Genomic DNA, 18,313 nt, shown 5'->3' with positions numbered 1-18,313 from the left:
TTTAAGGAAGTGAACACCATGAATACCTTTTTGAGGTGTCAGTCACTTCATGGAACCCCTCCTACAGGATAGGGTTCACCTCCTACAGGATTGAATACCCCTCCCTTAATAAATCTTTTGGACCAGAAAGGAAATATCCTTAGAACTACATAATAACTTTGGATAGGAAACTGACACCATGAAATACTTTCCCATCTAAATCTTATCTTTTGATGTCTAGTGGTTGGTTGAGTGGTGGGTTAGCTTCTGTGCATGTAAAAGTTGACGTGTGATTTTCAAGGTAGTAGGGTGATGGTACTACACAGTTTGCAAAAACAGGACCAGTAATATGTTAAGAGTTAGAAACAAATAATATGAAGCTCATAGTGCTGTACTAGTAATATGTTGTTACAGGTGGGAAACAAATAATATGAAGCTCATAATGCAAGCAGAAAAAGTTAAACTCTATACAATCATTTTAGTCCAGTGGGACAATCATTTAAAAAGGTTGAGAAATGCAGGGTAAGCCATCTAGAATCAAGTTATTTAACCCTAGTAAAGGTTGCTTACTTTTTGACCACATTGACCAACTCTACTCTTTTTGTTTGTTTTTGACTCTTAAATGTGAAATGCTTGTACAAATAATCCATACATACATTTAGTTTAATGTGTTAACAATTGAAAATTACTTTGAAGACAAAACTCATATATGATACTCTTCACTCCTTTCTGCAATAAGGAATTATGCTGTTTTATTCTAAAAGAGGGATCCTTAAAGCACTCTTCTAAGAAAAGTACATTGTGGATGATGTGAATGAGTGGAATCCCCATGAATGTGAAAGAAACTCATATGCTCTACCATTATTCTTTCTCTGGGGGTCTATACTAAAATCCATTTGCAGACCACATTGCCTGTGATAGGGTGTGAACTGAAAACCTAGACTTTCTCTCTAAGTCAAATCCCATGGTTCAATCACTTGTAATTGATATTTATGTATAAACTAATACAGTGCAGCTCCACATTTTAAATTACTTAGGCTAAACAGAATACACAAGTATTGCCCATGAATAAGGCATTTGAATTATTTACATGTTCATTTCAAGCTCAACCAAAACTTTTTATTAAACTAATATTATTCTTTACTCCTTCTCTCACTTACATAGACCAAAAGTATAAAGAAAGAATATATCTGAAGCCAAATAAACTCATATTGTTTTCAAATGTTTGCCTTACATGAAGATATATTTTAAGCAGATATTTGACATCCGTTATTTGACTCCTCCAGAGGATCTTATCACCCACTCATTGCACTTAGTATCAAAGCAAATATCAGTGCACAGACTGACTCAGGTCTTTATGTTATATATTGCTGCATGTGATCAATTTGGCATACAATATATGGTTTACATTATTTGGAACAAATTTTTGTTTCAAAAACTGTTGCTTGTAACCTATTCTATAAGCCCCATATTTTAGATAAACAGTATTTCTATTTACCATGGAGAAATAGGACTCCAAGAGAAGCTTGCTGTAAAAATTCAGTAAATATTTGAAATTGAACTGATTCTACATTAGTTATATCTTTCAGGAAAAGTGGTAATCCAGAAATCTTTTACCTCTCTGAACCAAGGAAGGTAAGAATTTAGGAACTGCTGGAGAGAGCCTAACGTAGCCTTATTCTTAAATTTAGTATTTATTATTACTGCTTAATATGTGATACTGAGCAAAACATATTTCCGAGTCTACAGTCTAGTCAGAGAGAAGTCAAGTAGCCCAATGCCATCTTATAAGGTGCACTGATGACGGTCAGTATGGAAAGCTAGAGCAACAGAAAAGGAGTGCATAGCCAGGCCTCATGAGAGGAACTGAGGATAAGTAGTCAGGGAGTGCTTCTGAGAGTAGTTGACTCTGACATGACTGAGTTTTGGAGGAGAGAAATGGGATGAGGGATGAATTGAGTGAGTGCAGACACTACTGCTAGAAACAACTGCATATACAATGACTCAGAGACACAGACAAAGAGTTTGATCAAGGAACTTCAGGTAATTCAATATGGGTAGCATAAGAGGAGTTGGAGAAGAAAATGAGGGAATAGTAAAAGTTAAGAACTTAATTTGCTATTTTATGGAGTTTGGAATTAATCTTTAAGGTAATGGGAAATCACTGAAGGGTTGTGAGTGAAGGAGTGACATGATCTGATTTACACAGCCTGAGGAGCACCCTCGATCCTTGCTAGTGTGGACTGGGAGAACAAGAGAGGAGTTAGAGCCACTGGGCCAATGGGAAAGTGAAGCAGTTTAGATTTTTACTGTGAAGTTTTAATAGTCAGCTTTAAGCATAATGAACTTCCTTTATGTTAAAATCTCTAGCTAAATGTAAATACCATATCTCTTTTCCAACACTAATGGCAACTAATGTATTTAGCTGCCATTCTTAGCCTGAACCACTGCTCTCTGTGCTTCCTTCTATCATGCTGGTCACTAATACTGGACAAGATACACCCACTGCTCTCATGGAAGCTGCGAATGGAGACTGTGGGAAGTGTTTTCAGGGAGGACAAGCCCAACTGATGTCATCAGGCAGACTGGAATCAAATCTTGGCTTTAGCAGCTTTAGCTTTGTGGCCTTGGGAAATTCCTTAAACTCTCGGAGATTTGGTTTTCTCACCTTCAAAATGGAAACCAAAATATCTAGCAGGGTTGTAAGAATTGAAGCTCATGTACACAGGGCTTCTAGCACAGAGTAAGCCCTCGAGCAGTATACACATTTTATTATTAAAGACAAAATGTACATAAAATACAACATTAAGACAAATTTCCTATTTTCTAGTTGCTCTTTTGAAGAAAAAAAGACATTGGCAGGAGCTCACAGTAGAGGAACGGGGCCTGAGACTCTCCTGTCACTCTGATTCCAGGTCATTAGTGCTTATGAGTAGCTAAGCAGCTGAGCTGATCCAGAAAACCTATGCAAAACAATCTTGGTTTTAACTATGTAATCAACATGACAGGGCCACGGCTGAAATAAATATGAATGCTATGGCCAGGTGGCCTTGGGATTGTGGAGTGCAATTAACCTGCCCACTCCCATTCCCAGAACTCTTCTCAGAGAGGTAATTTCCTTGTCACTGGTTGAGTTTTGTTCTGGCTATTAATTCCAAGCAGCATTTGTGCTTCCTCAGTGTGGTCCTGATCAGTACCACTTCCAGAGATCAGAGGAAACCAAATGAAGACTGTCTGAAGCATCAATTCCTCTTCCAAACCTTTCAGAAATTTCAAAAGATGTTAGTGAGCAGGGTAGTGTAGGAGAAGGAGAGTTGGCACTTTTCTCCTGTTTTCATAGGAATGTAATGATCAGACCCACCCATTTCTGAATGTAATGAGGATGCAATCCTCAGTCTAAGCAGAAAAACCTGGGTAGAGGGCAAATGCGGAATTTTAACCCTAGAAGTGCAGTGTGACAGCTTTGGGTAGAAGGTATGGAACCAGAGAAGGAAAGACTGCTACCTAACTGGCTTCCAATTCACATTCATTTGGTACTGTTTCTTCTTTCTGTTCCTAAAGTCAGGAAAATCAGAAAAATACTCCCTTCCATAGCTGCAGCTGGCATTTTGCAGTGATCATTAGTAGAACATGTTGGCAGTGGAAAACAGCTTTAGCATTTGCAGAACTGGCTGTCATTTGTGCCAAAAGCAAGTAGGAATAGAAATAGTAACACCAATATTGTTATTACCATACCAGAAGTCAGCTAGCTATCCTGTGCCTATAGCTTTGGTAAGTCATGCCTAATACCCTTATCTCACCTGACCTGCATCTCACATTGTGTATGTGAAATGGGAGAGCAGCAGAAAGTGGGTTGAGAGGAAAAAAATAAAAACCTGTCACTGAGTTTGAATAGCCAGCTTGACTTTGCAGCCCATGACTATCTATTCGCAAAGGGTTTAACTCTTTTAATTGCAATAAAAACTTTAAAAGTAAACCCCTTTTAGTGGAAGATTAATTAGTAGAAAATTTCCAGAAAGCAATTTAGATAATTTGACCATATTTACCAATAGCTTTCCAAAAATCATATTTCATCCAGAACACCATTTTTAAGACTATACACTAAAGAAATAGTTTTAAATACACACGAAGATTTTTAAGTACAAAAATATATATGACAGATATTTATAATAAAAAATGAATAATTGAATAAACATCCATAAAGTGTAAAAGTCATTAATTTGTATTGAATATATTCAGTTCTTTTATTATTATTATTATTATTATATTTTAAGTTTTAGGCTACATGTGCACAATGTGCAGGTTAGTTATATATGTATACATGTGCCATGCTGGTGTGCTGAACCCATTAACTTGCCATTTAGCATTACTTATATCTCCTAATGCTATCCCTCCCCTCTCCCCCCACCACACAACAGTCCCCAGAGTCTGATGTTCCCCTTCCTGCGTCCATGTGTTCTCATTGTTCAATTCCCATCTATGAGTAAGAACATGCAGTGTTTGGTTTTTTGTCCTTGCGATAGTTTACTGAGAATGATGATTTCCAATTTCATCCATGTCCCTACAAAGGATATGAACTCATCATTTTTATGGCTGCATAGTATTCCATGGTGTATATGTGCCACATTTTCTTCATCCAGTCTATCATTGTTGGACATTTGGGTTAGTTCCAAGTCTTTGCTATTGTGAATAGTGCCACAATAAACATACGTGTGCATGTGTCTTTATAGCAGCATGATTTATAGTCCTTTGGGTATATACCCAGTAATGGGATGGCTAGGTCAAATGGTATTTCTAGTTCTAGATCCCTGAGGAATCGCCACACTGACTTCCACAATGGTTGAACTAGTTACAGTCCCACCAACAGTGTAAAAGTGTTCTTATTTCTCCACATCCTCTCCAGCACCTGTTGTTTCCTGACTTTTTAATGATTGCCATTCTAACTGGTGTGAGATGGTATCTCATTGTGGTTTTGATTTGCATTTCTCTGATGGCCAGTGATGGTGAGCATTTTTTCATGTGTCTTTTGGCTGCATAAATGTCTTGTTTTGAGAAATGTCTCTTCATATCCTTCACCCACTTTTTGATGGGGTTGTTTGTTTTTTTCTTGTAAATTTGTTTGAGTTCATTGTAGATTCTGGATATTAGCCCTTTGTCAGATGAGTAGGTTGCAAAAATTTTCTCCCATTTTGTAGGTTGCCTGTTCACTCTGATGGTAGTTTCTTTTGCTGTACAGAAGCTCTTTAGTTTAATTAGATCCCATTTGTCAATTTTGGCTTTTGTTGCCATTGCTTTTGGTGTTTTAGACAAGAAGTCCTTGCCCATGCCTATGTCCTGAATAGTAATGCCTAGGTTTTCTTCTAGGGTTTTTATGGTTTTAGGTCTAACGTTTAAGTCTTTAATCCATCTTGAATTAACTTTTGTATAAGGTGTAAGCAAGGGATCCAGTTTCAGCTTTCTACATATGGCTAGCCAGTTTTCGCAGCACCATTTGTTAAATAGGGAATCCTTTCCCCATTGCTTGTTTTTCTCAGGTTTGTCAAAGATCAGATAGTTGTAGATATGCGGTGTTATTTCTGAGGGCTCTGTTCTGTTCCATTGATCTATATCTCTGTTTTGGTACCAGTACCATGCTGTTTTGGTTACTGTAGCCTTGCAAAATAGTTTGAAGTCAGGTAGTGTGATGCCTCCAGCTTTGTTCTTTTGGCTTAGGATTGACTTGGCGATGCGGGCTCTTTTTTGGTTCCATGTGAACTTTAAAGTAGTTGTTTCCAATTCTGTGAAGAAAGTCATTGGTAGCTTGGTGGGAATGGCATTGAATCTATAAATTACCTTGGGCAGTATGGCCATTTTCATGATATTGATTCTTCCTACCCATGAGCATGGAATGTTCTTCCATTTGTTTGTATCCTCTTTTATTTCATTGAGCAGTGGTTTGTAGTTCTCCTTGAAGAGGTCCTTCACGTCCCTTGTAAGTTGGATTCCTAGGTATTTTATTCTCTTTGAAGCAATTGTGAATGGGAGTTCACTCATGATTTAGCTCTCTGTTTGTCTGTTATTGGTGTATAAGAATGCTTGTGATTTTTGTACATTGATTTTGTATCCTGAGACTTTGTTGAAGTTGCTTATCAGCTTAAGGAGATTTTGGGCTGAGACAATGGGGTTTTCTAGATATACAATCATGTCATCCGCAAACAGGGACAATTTGACTTCCTCTTTTCCTAATTGAATACACTTTATTTCCTTCTCCTGCCTAATTGCCCTGGCCAGAACTTCCAACACTATGTTGAATAGGAGTGGTGAGAGAGGGCATCCCTGTCTTGTGCCAGTTTTCAAAGGGAATGCTTCCAGTTTTTGCCCATTCAGTATGATATTGGCTGTGGGTTTGTCATAGATAGCTCTTATTATTTTGAGATACGTCCCATCAATACCTAATTTATTGAGAGTTTTTAGCATGAAGGGTTGTTGAATTTTGTCAAAGGTCTTTTCTGCATCTATTGAGATAATCATGTAGTTTTTGTCTTTGGTTCTGTTTCTATGCTGGATTACATTTATTGATTTGCGTATATTGAACCAGCCTTGCATCCTAGGGATGAAGCCCACTTCATCATGGTGGATAAGCTTTTTGATGTGCTGCTGGATTTGGTTTGCCAGTATTTTATTGAGGATTTTTGCATCAATGTTCATCAAGGATATTGGTCTAAAATTCTCTTTTTTGGTTGTGTCTCTGCCCGGCTTTGGTATCAGGATGATGCTGGCCTCATAAAATGAGTTAGGGAGGATTCCCTCTTCTTCTATTGATTGGAATAGTTTCAGAAGGAATGGTACCAGTTCCTCCTTGTACCTCTGGTAGAATTCGGCTGGGAATCCATCTGGTCCTGGACCCTTTTTGGTTGGTAAGCCATTGATTATTGCCACAATTTCAGATCCTGTTATTGGTCTATTCAGAGATTCAACTTCTTCCTGGTTTAGTCTTGGGAGAGTGTATGTGCGAGGAATTTATCCATTTCTTCTAGATTTTCTAGTTTATTTGCGTTGAGGTGTTTGTAGTATTCTCTGATGGTAGTTTGTATTTCTGTGGGATCGGTGGTGATATCCCCTTTATCATTTTTTATTGCATCTATTTCATTCTTCTCTCTTTTTTTCTTTATTAGTCTTGCTAGCAGTCCATCAATTTTGTTGATCCTTTCAAAAAACCAGCTCCTGGATTCATTAATTTTTTGAAGGGTTTTTTGTGTCTCTATTTCCTTCAGTTCTGCTCTGATTTTAGTTATTTCTTGCCTTCTGCTAGCTTTTGAATGTGTTTGCTCTTGCTTTTCTAGTTCTTTTAATTGTGATGGTAGGGTGTCAATTTTTGATCTTTCCTGCTTTCTCTTGTGGGCATTTAGTGCTATAAATTTCCCTCTACACACTGCTTTGAATGTGTCCCAGAGAGTCTGGTATGTTGTGTCCTTGTTCTCATTGGTTTCAAAGAACATCTTTATTTCTGCTTTCATTTCGTTATGTACCCAGTAGTCATTCAGGAGCAGGTTGTTCAGTTTCCATGTAGTTGAGCGGTTTTGAGTGAGTTTCTTAATCCTGAGTTCTAGTTTGATTGCACTGTGGTCTGAGAGACAGTTTGTTATAATTTCTGTTCTTTTACATTTGCTGAGGAGAGCTTTACTTCCAACTATGTGGTCAATTTTGGAATAGGTGTGGTATGGTGCTGAAAAAAATGTATATTCTGTTGATTTGGGGTGGAGAGTTCTGTAGATGTCTATTAGGTCCACTTGGTGCAGAGCTGAGTTCAATTCCTGGGTATCCTTGTGAACTTTCTGTCTCGTTGATCTGTCTAATGTTGACAGTGGGGTGTTAAAGTCTCCCATTATTATTGTGTGGGAGTCTAAGTCTCTTTGTAGGTCACTCAGGACTTGCTTTATGAATCTGGGTGCTCCTGTATTGGGTGCATACATATTTAGGATAGTTAGCTCTTGTTGTTGAATTGATCCCTTTACCATTATGTAATGGCCTTCTTTGTCTCTTTTGATCTTTGTTGGTCTAAAGTGTGTTTTATCAGAGACTAGGATTGCAACCCCTGCCTTTTTTCGTTTTCCATTTTCTTGGTAGATCTTCCTCCATCCTTTTATTTTGAGCCTATGTGTGTCTCTGCACGTGAGATGGGTTTCCTGAATACAGCACACTGATAGGTCCTATCTCTTTATCCAATTTGCCAGTCTGTGTCTTTTAATTGGAGCATTTAGTCCATTTACATTTAAAGTTAATATTGTTATGTGTGAATTTGGTCCTGTCATTATGATGTTAGCTGGTTATTTTGCTCGTTAGTTGATACAGTTTCTTTCTAGTCTTGATGGTCTTTACATTTTGGCATGATTTTGCAGTGGCTGGTACCAGTTGTGCCTTTCCATGTTTAATGCTTCCTTCAGGAGCTCTATTAGGGCAGGCCTGGTGGTGACAAAATCTCTCAGCATTTGCTTGTCTGTAAAGGATTTTATTTCTCCTTCACTTATGAAGCTTAATTTGGCTGGATATGAAATTCTGGGTTGAAAATTCTTTTCTTTAAGAATGTTGAATATTGGCCCCCACTCTCTTCTAGCTTGTAGGGTTTCTGCCGAGAGATCTGCTGTTAGTCTGATGGGCTTCCCTTTGTGGGTAACCCGACCTTTCTCTCTGGCTGCCCTTAACATTTTTTCCTTCATTTCAGCTTTGGTGAATCTGACAATTATGTGCCTTGGAGTTGCTCTTCTCGAGGAGTATCTTTGTAGTGTTCTCTGTATTTCCTGTATCTGAATGTTGGCCTGCCTTGCTAGATTGGGGAAGTTCTCCTGGATAATATCTTGCAGTGTTTTCCAACTTGGTTTCATTCTCCGTGTCACTTTGAGGTACACCAATCTGACGTAGATTTGGTCTTTTCACATAGTCCCATATTTCTTGGAGGCTTTGTTCATTTCTTTTTATTCTTTTTTCTCTAAACTTCCCTTCTCACTTCATTTCATTCATTTCATCTTCCATCACTGATAGCCTTTCTTCCAGTTGGTCGAATCGGATCCTGAGGCTTCTGCATTCTTCACATAGTTCTCAAGCCTTGGCTTTCATCTCCATCAGCTCCTTTAAGCACTTCTCTGTATTGGTTATTCTAGTTATACATTCTTCTAAAGTTTTTTCAAAGTTTTCAACTTCTTTGCCTTTGGTTTGAATTTCCTCCTGTAGCTCAGAGTAGTTTGATCGTCTGAACCTTTCTTCTCTCAACTCATCAAAGTCATTCTCCATCCAGCTTTGTTCCATTGCTGGTGAGGAACTGCGTTCCTTTGGAGGAGGAGAGGCGCTCTGCTTTTTAGAGTTTCCAGTTTTTCTGCTCTGTTTTTTCCCCATCTTTGTCATTTTAACTACTTTTGGTCTTTGATGATGGTGTTGTACAGATGGGTTTTTGCTGTGGACGTCCTTTCTGTTTGTTAGTTTTCCTTCTAACAGACAGGACCCTCAGCTGCAGGTCTGTTGGAGTTTGCTAGAGGTCCACTCCAGACCCTGTTTGCCTGGGTATCAGCAGCGGTGTCTGCAGAACAGTGGATTTTCATGATCTGCGTATGCTGCTGTCTGATCGTTCCTCTGGAAGTTTTGTCTCAGAGGAGTACCCAGCTGTGTGAGGGTCAGTCTGCCCATACTGGGGGGTGCCTCCCAGTTAGGCAGCTCCAGGGTGAGGGGTCAGGGACCCACTTGAGGAGGCAGTCTGCCCGTTTTCAGATCTCCAGCTGTGTGCTGGGAGAACCACTGCTCTCTTCAAAGCTGTCAGACAGGGACATTTAAGTCTGCAGAGGTTATTGCTTTTTGTTTGTCTGTGCCCTGCCCCCAGAGGTGGAGCCTACAGAGTCAGGCAGGCCTCCTTGAGCTGTGGTGGGCCCCACCCAGTTCAAGCTTCCGGGCTGCTTTGTTTACCTAAGCGAGCCTGGGCAATGGCGGGTGCCCCTCCCCCAGCCTCGCTGCTGCCTTGCAGTTTGATCTCAGGCTGCTGTGCTAGCAATCAGTGAGACTCCATGGGTGTAGGACCCTCTGAGTCAGGTGAGGGATATAATCTCCTGGTGCCCCGTTTCCTAAGCCCATTGGAAAAGCGCAGTATTCGGGTGGTAGTGGCCCGATTTTCCAGGTGCCGTCTGTCACCCCTTTCCTTGACCAGGAAAAGGAACTCCCTGACCCCTTGCACTTCCCAAGTGAGGCAATGCCTCACCCTGCTTCGGCTTGTGCACGGTGTGCTGCACCCACTGTCCTGCGCCCACTGTCTGGCACTCCCTAGTGAGATGAACCCGGTACCTCAGATGGAAACGCAGAAATCACCTGTCTTCTGCGTCGCTCACGCTGGGAGCTGTAGACTGGAGCTGTTCCTATTCGGCCATCTTTCGAATATATTCAGTTCTTAAAGGGGTTTTATAGAACTTTAAATGACATGAGAAAAACACTTACTGTTTTCTCTTTTTCTCATTACAAGGAAAAGAGTTCCACTCAAGTTATCTCAAGTAAGGGGAATTTTTTCATAAGGATACACGTGAAGTAAAACTAGCAAGGATTTAAAAAGCCATCAGGAATTGGGAGAGAAGCTGCTAATCTGTCCACTCTGCATCTCTTTTTCTCCCAAAGCCATCCCATTCATTCTCTTTCTGCCAATAGGAAGGCTAACACACATGCTCACATGTTTCCAGATATGGCTGTTTATCATTGCCTTTCAGCTTGGGTTAAGTAAAGAGTAGTTTCCCTCTGAAAGTCCTGTGGGGAGCTAGGAACATTGATGGTGATGTTAAATAAAGCAAGAATCAAAACTACATTTATGGTATCACCATTCACTGACTCACTCAACACGTATGCATTGAACACTCACCATAAGGTGGCAACATTGGCATGCATAGTCCTTGCTCTCACAGCTCTTCTAGCTTAGAGAATAAAGGCAATTCAAATCCATGTTCGTGGTGCTACAGTACACATGTGTGCATGATAGGAGAGCATCCTGAAAGAGATCCCAACTCAAACTTGGAGAAACATCAGAAAAGCATGTCCAGTTAATTTTTCTCCAGAAAGTACTTTAGTGTGGCTATTTGAAATTGTGTGTTTTTAAGGGGTTATAACTTAATGTGTTAGGGGGTATGAAGAACTTTATAAGCCAGAGTAAAAACTGTTAGTCTTATGAGTGGCAATGGAGAGCTATGATAAGTTTGGGCAGGGGAGAGAGGTGATCAAATTTGTAAGTTACAAAAATCCATAAATTCCCTGTAAATAATGTATTGGCTGATGGGCAGCCTGGGGTCAGATGGCCCAGTGAGAGACTTTATTAATAACAGCAGCAAAGTTGAAGGAGCCCATACTAGAGCCAGTACAAGCGGAGGGGGAGCAAACTACATGAACTTGAAAGATGTATAGAATCAACTGAACTTGGAGAATGATAATTTGTGTGGGATGAGTGAGGGAAAGGAGTCAAGGATAAAGCCCAGTTTTATAGCTTAGTGTAATTAACTGAGATTGAAAACAGAGAAGTAAGTGAGGGAAAGATAATGAGTTCAATTTTAAATACATTGAGTTTGTAGTGAGAACGAGATATCTAGGGGTGATGCCCAGGAGGAAATTCGATCTATGCATCTGAAATGCAGAAAGGGGTCAGAGCTGCTGGAAACAGAGTTTGATATGTCATATGCATATGGGCCATACTTCAAATAATGAATATGCATAAGAGAGTCTGAGAATTAAATTATAATTTTTAATTATGGTCTTTATAATTAAAAAATAAGAAAAAAAAAGAGCCGAGGGCAAGGCACAAACATACCTAAAGGACACAAAAAGAAAGAAAGAGAAACTCATGCAGGAAGGAGATGGAAATAGCCTTCAAAGAAGGAGGGAAATAATCCAGTGTACAGCATTGTCACAGAAGTCAAGAAGAGAGAGCATCAGGAAACAAGAATGACTTGGTGATAAGAAATCAATTTATAAAATATATACTAATAAGTCAAAGGAGAAAAATGATATAATCGTATCAACAGGTGAGAAAAAGTCACTGGTAGAATCTAATGAATATTTTAATGGCGAGTACTCCTTTAACATAATCATACATATGTATATATGCATGTGTATTTATATGTGTGTATATATGCAGGTGTTGTGTGTTTTGGGAGTCTCTAAGACCACTCTAGTTTTGATAATTTACTAGGAGAACTCACAGGACTCGGCATATAGTTGTATATTCTCACAGCTGTGATTTATTATGGTGAAAGGATATAAAATGAAACTAGCAAAGGAAAAAAGGGCACGGGGTGAAATCCAGGGTCCTCTCCCAGTGGAGTCAGACAGGATGAGCTAAATTCCTCCAGCAATGAGTTATAACAACACAAGTGAAATGTCTACCAGAGATGTTCATTAGAAGCTCAAGGCCCCAGTTTTTTATTGGGAGCTGGTCACACAGACACTGTCTGCCTAGCATTTTCTAAAACCTCAGAAGGAAAGATGTTCAGCATAAACCATATTGTTTGCACAGTTTAGGCATATAAAGTATTCTTAACAGGAAATGGTAGGAATCCTACCATGATCCAGATGCCACCCAAGGGCCAACCTTGCAAGCAAGTCTTTCTACAGATGGCAGTCTCAGGTTTGCCATGTTAACTCTTCTCTCTCTCTCTCGCTCTGTGTGTGTGTGTGTGTGTTTGTGTGTGTGAGAGACAGAGAGTATGATGGTTGCATACACGTTAGAAAATCAGGAGAGATGCCTGCTCTTTCCATTATTACTGAATATTGTTCTGAAAGTATTAAACAATATAATTAAATAAGAAGGAAGAAATCAGATGGAATAAATATTGTAAAGTAGGTAATGTTACTTAAGAATAATACAATTTTATATTTGAAAATTATAGAAAATCAGTTCTAGCTTTGCACAGTGGTAGTATCACAGCCACTGAGGTCTGAGATGCAATTATTGCTCATTGAAAACCTTTCCCAAAACCCTGTCATGATGACTTGCAATATAGTTGACATTGGTAATTTTTGACAGTCTCTAAGGAGACTGATTGTTTAAAAAAGAAGAAAATCAGTTCTAGAAAGTATCAAGATAATAAAATGATTTGGAAATTTTAAAAATATACCAGAAAAATTAGAATATGTAATAAAAATCAGAAAAGATAAATGATTTAAGAATGCACTTTGAGGAAAGAGCAGGAAGTCAATTCAGTGTGTGTGAATAGGTCCAGACCATATCAGGAAGAAGTGAGAAACCAGTACAACTATAGCTGAGAGTAAGGTAATAGAGAATGAATAATGAGGCTGGAGAGTGAAAATCGGGGCATAACATGCAGGGCTTTGTAAGCCAAGATTGGGACTTAAAAAATTCCATTCTTAAAGCAATAAAAAAATTTCTGAAGAGTTTAAAAAGTTTTAAAATACAATAACATTTGCACTCTGAAAGCATCATTCTAGCTGCAAATATGGAAATAGTTTTGAGGTGAGCCAGATACATACGCTTTGGATGGAGATTTACAAGAGTAGTATCTACTATAGAATGAAATCCAGACAGTAGATTCTAATAGTTTAGGGTGATGGCAGTAAAGATGAAAGAAAACTAGAATAATTTAGTGATATTTAGGAAATACTACTGGTAGCACTCTATAATTAATGGGACTTGAGGATAAGAGTGAGTGAGGAGCTTCAATGACTTCCAGATTTCTGGATTACACAACTGTACAGATGAGAGCATCATTTTGTGAGACAAAAAACACTGAGGACATAACTCAAATAGACTAAATTCATAACTTGAATCCTTTTTTCTTAAAACTATTATTTTAACATGTGTTTCAATAGCTATTTTGAAACTCAGAAAACTGAGGAATGATTTTTAAAATTCTTTTATTCTCTGAAGACATGGGCTCACATCATTTGAAGGGGGATGGCCAAAGGGCAATAAAAAAAATTACCATGAGTTAGAAGAACATTTTTAAGTGTACCAAAATAGTATTATGTCAAATATAAAGTTTTTATCTAATGAAATTATAAGCAGAAACCTAATTGTGCCCTCCTCTGGAGTAGTACACTGGGAAAGCAGATTTGAGTTTCTCTTAAGTATCGTGTGAATGTTTTACATGAATTTGTATTTCTGATTAAAAAAATTAAAAAGTCATCTTGGAAAAAATAAAGTTGTTTGTTTTACTTAAAGTAAAAAACTGAAAGGAGTAGGAAATGTCAAACAGTAATCAAATGCAGAGTTCAAGCAAGGTACAGGCTAGAAAGTGTCCACCACATTTAGGAGAAGGGGGGTAATCGGTGACCCTGCGGAGCTAAGATTCAGGGGTCTGAAGAGCATCCAGACAGCAACAGCTTGTGAAGTGACACAAGATGAAGTGGAAACTTAAATACTTTGACAAATTGGCTAGCAAGTGGAATAGGAACTAGATGGTAGCCAAAGAAGAAAACAAAGTCTGGAAATATGCTGTTATTGTTTAATTTTAATAAAAGATGTATACATGTTTAATTGCTAATGAAGAAGTTTCGAGAGATTAGAAATTAAAATTTAAAAAATATTAAGTAACTTTAAAATAATGTAATGAAATATACCAAGAGAAAATATATTTTTTATGCTTGGATTTGGGAATCTGGAACAATTTTAAAACTTTTATTAGAATTATACGAATTTTAAAAATTTACTCTAGTAAAAAAAAGATTTTATATTGAGAAAAATAAGGACAGTCAGCCTCATTTTACAAAAGAAAAAGAAAGAATGCTGGTCTCCAGGATTCTATCCTCTGCATACGAGCTGAGGGGCCAGAATCTAAGTAATTTGTATAATGCTCTGTCCTGACTGCTCCTTTCCACCCAGGAGCAAGATCACTGTAAAAATTTCATTCTGCATGATGCTAGAGGGCTAAAAGTTTACAAAATAATGTTTAAATGGAAAATAAATGTTAAAAAATTATAATGAAGATTTCCATGTCATCCTATCTAAAGGTAGTAGATACATTTCACCCTATACCTCTCACCTAATAACACCTAAAAACCCGGGAAAAAATATGTAAAACAAACATAAGAAAATTCTGAAATGTGAAGAAAAGAAGGCATCCTTCTTATAGATGTCATACTCAAGGAACAAACTGGCAGGATGTTTTCTGCCTCCTAAATATCCTAGCCTGGACACTGGAAAATTTCACAAGCTAGAAAGAATGGTAAGTGTACACCCCCAAAAACCAAAACAAAACAAAAACCAAGCAACAAAACAAAACAAAATAAGCCTATTTTCTTTAGCCAAAGGACCTGGAAGGGAGTGCCCATGCAGGGCATAACCTCTTGGGTGACACCAGAAACACTCCAGAGAAAAAAAATGTGCCCTCCCCCACCCTGTCATTTGCAGCAGCTGACACCAGGACTGTCAGCAGACATTACCACCACAACCCAGTAGCAACTACATGGTGCTCCCTCTTGGATGGTAGGTGTCTGTGGAGGCTTTGTGTGTGAGAGGGGCCTGACTGCCATGCCAGCCTGGTATTAAAGAGTAACATGATCTAAATACAATAAAAAGTAACTTGTCATGCCAAGAACCAGAACAATGTCAAGTTTAATGAGAAAAACCAATCAACAGACACAACATCAACACAGCACAGATATTGGAATGATCTGACCAGATTTTAAAGCATCTATAATTTTTTAAAAATACCTCAAAAAGCAACTATGAACCCTCTTGAAATAAAAAAAAAAACACAAACATTCTCAGAAAAAAAAACACACATATAAAAAAGAACCAAATGGAAATTTAAGAACAGAAAATACAACAACAACAACAACAAAAATTCCTGCTTTCAGTATGGGTGGAATAGCTGATACTGACCAATACTCCCATAATGAACCATTAGAAAATTTAGACTAAGCACAAAAACATCTATTGGAAGGAATGAATGAGAGACCAGAGGAGACAGGACATGAGACACAGAACTTCAGAGCGAGAAGAAACTCATTTAGGTGAACATTATACTCTGTAGCACTTTTTCACTTGAGACATTTGCTATTTTTTAAGCAGAAGGAAAAAAAAAGAAAAGAAAAGCAGAAAGAGCTTGCTAACAGAAACCTGAGATGAGATTTTGGGGAGGCTGGGAAGGCAGAACTTGGAGTTCGGGGATATCCATGCAGGTTGGACTTGAAGAAAAATTAATCCAGAGAGAAACAAAACACAGTTGGGGAGCCCAATACCTTGACTCGTGTTTCCCTTGAAGGAATGTGCTATCTGTTGTGCAGCATAGAAGCTTGAGGAAGAGATGCCAAGTACAAAACAGTGTCTAGTTCTCTGGAAAGATGAGCAGAGATCTTGGAAAAATAATAAAGACAGGAAAAAAAAATAGAGTCCAGAGCTCTCTAAGGAGAAGGGGCACTGATCAACATCTAAGATTTATAGGCAAATGCTGGAAAAAACAGTATCATAGGAGTGAAAATAAGTTGGAAACAGAGTGGATCTCACAAAACTGAATTAATTCCAGTCCAGCTTCCTGTACTTTAACTGCCTGTGAGAAAGCAAAATAAATTCTCTCTGGAAGAGTAAAGCAGCAGCCAATGCCTCCAAATATCTCTAATATTTTTTATTATTCAATCTTCTATAACACATAGGAATGTCAAGAAATAAGACAGGATTAGCAAACCCAAGAGAAAAAAAGTCAGTAAAAATATGTGGCGATCTATTTTTCACCAATATTAGGTGATCAAGATACTGAAGCTGTCAGAGGGGACTTTAAAATAACTAATTAAATGCTCAGGAAAATAAATGAAAAGATGGAAAATTTCACCACAACATTGGACTCTACTAAAAAGTCAAATCAAATCTACAAAAAAATTATTAAAATGTAATCAAATGCAAAGGGCAACGCTAATTTTTAGAAACAAAATTACAGATTTATTGCAGTAGAAGAAAAGGATAGCAAACTGCAAGACCAGTCAATAGAAAATGTCCAGATTAAACCAAACTAAAAAATATTTTAAAAACTTTAAAAACCAACTTGAGAAAAATGTGAGACATAGTGAAAAGTCCTAGTATATGTGCAACTGTAGTCCCAGTACAGGCGATAGAGAATTATGACAGAAGTAATACATAAAATGACCAAACATTTTCCAAAATGATGAAAGACATCACACTACAGATTCAGAAATCTACAAATCTGTAGAAGAATAAATTTAAACTAAAAGAAAATCACACAGAGGTGCCTCATAGTTGAACTTCTGAAAGTCAAAAACAAAACAAAACAATAGCATTTAAAGCAGTCAAATGAAAATGGCATATTACCTTCAAATGAACAATGACGCTGCTAAAAACCAACTTCTCAGAAGAAATTATATAAAACAAAAGAAAATTATATTATTAAAGAGATTAAAGAAAATAACTTTGAAATTCTATATCATTAAAAAGGTTTTTTTTTCAATTTGTATAATTTTATGGGCTACAAGTGTCATTTTGTTACATGGATAGATTGTGTAGTTAGTGGTGAACTCAAAGCTTTTAGGATATCCATCGCTTGAATAATGTACAGTGTACCAACTAAGTAGTTTCTCATCATACAACCTCCTCCCATACCTTGCAACCTTGGAAGTATCCATTGTCTAACATTCCACACTCTTGCATCCATGTGTACACATTGTTTAGCTCCCACTTATAAGTGAGAATATGCAGTGTTTGTCTTTCTGTGTCTGAGTTGTTTCACTGAAGATAATGACCTCCAGTTCCATCCACATTGCTGCAAAAGAAATGATTTCATTTTTTATGGTTGCATTGTATCCCGTTGCATGTATATACCACATTTTTCTTATCTAGTCATCCACTGATGGACACTTAGGTTGATTCCATATCTTTGCTATGGTGAATAGTGCCATTATAAACATATGGGTGCAGGTATCCTTGTGATATAATGATTTATTTCCCTTAGGGATAGATAGCTAATAGTGGGATTGCTGGATCAACTGGTAGTTCTACGTTTAGTTCTTTGAGAAATCTCCATACTATTTTCCATAGAGGTTGTACTAATTCACATTCCCATCCACAGTGTATTAGCCTTTCTTTTCTCCACATCCTCTCCAGCATCTGTTATTTTTTGACTTTTTAGTAATGGCCAATCTGACTGATGTAAAATAGTATCTCGTTGTGGTTTTAATTTGTATTTCTCTGGTTATTAGTGATGTTGAGCATTCTCCATATGCTCATTGGTCATTTGTATGTCTTCTTTTGAAAAATGTTTATTCATGTCCTTTCCCTATTTTTAATGGATTTTTTTAGTTGTTTGAATCCTTTGTAAATTCTGGATATTAGCCCCTGTTGGGTGCATAGTTTGCTATTTCTCTGTGTGTGTGTCTC

General features: G+C 37.8%; 1 non-coding gene across 1 annotated transcript; it reads left to right on the top strand.

Annotated features, from left to right (window-relative positions):
- The first annotated feature begins 12,869 nt into the window (after positions 1-12,869).
- LOC129039658 (U4 spliceosomal RNA) lies at positions 12,870-13,006 on the top strand. The gene has a single exon (XR_008503383.1). It is a non-coding gene; the product is annotated as a U4 spliceosomal RNA (small nuclear RNA).
- Positions 13,007-18,313: the final 5,307 nt, after the last annotated feature.

Source organism: Pongo pygmaeus, chromosome 5 (assembly GCF_028885625.2).
Source record: "Pongo pygmaeus isolate AG05252 chromosome 5, NHGRI_mPonPyg2-v2.0_pri, whole genome shotgun sequence".
In the NCBI taxonomy this organism is placed as follows: Eukaryota; Metazoa; Chordata; class Mammalia; order Primates; family Hominidae; genus Pongo; species Pongo pygmaeus.
This window is presented reverse-complemented; position numbering and strand designations above follow the sequence as displayed.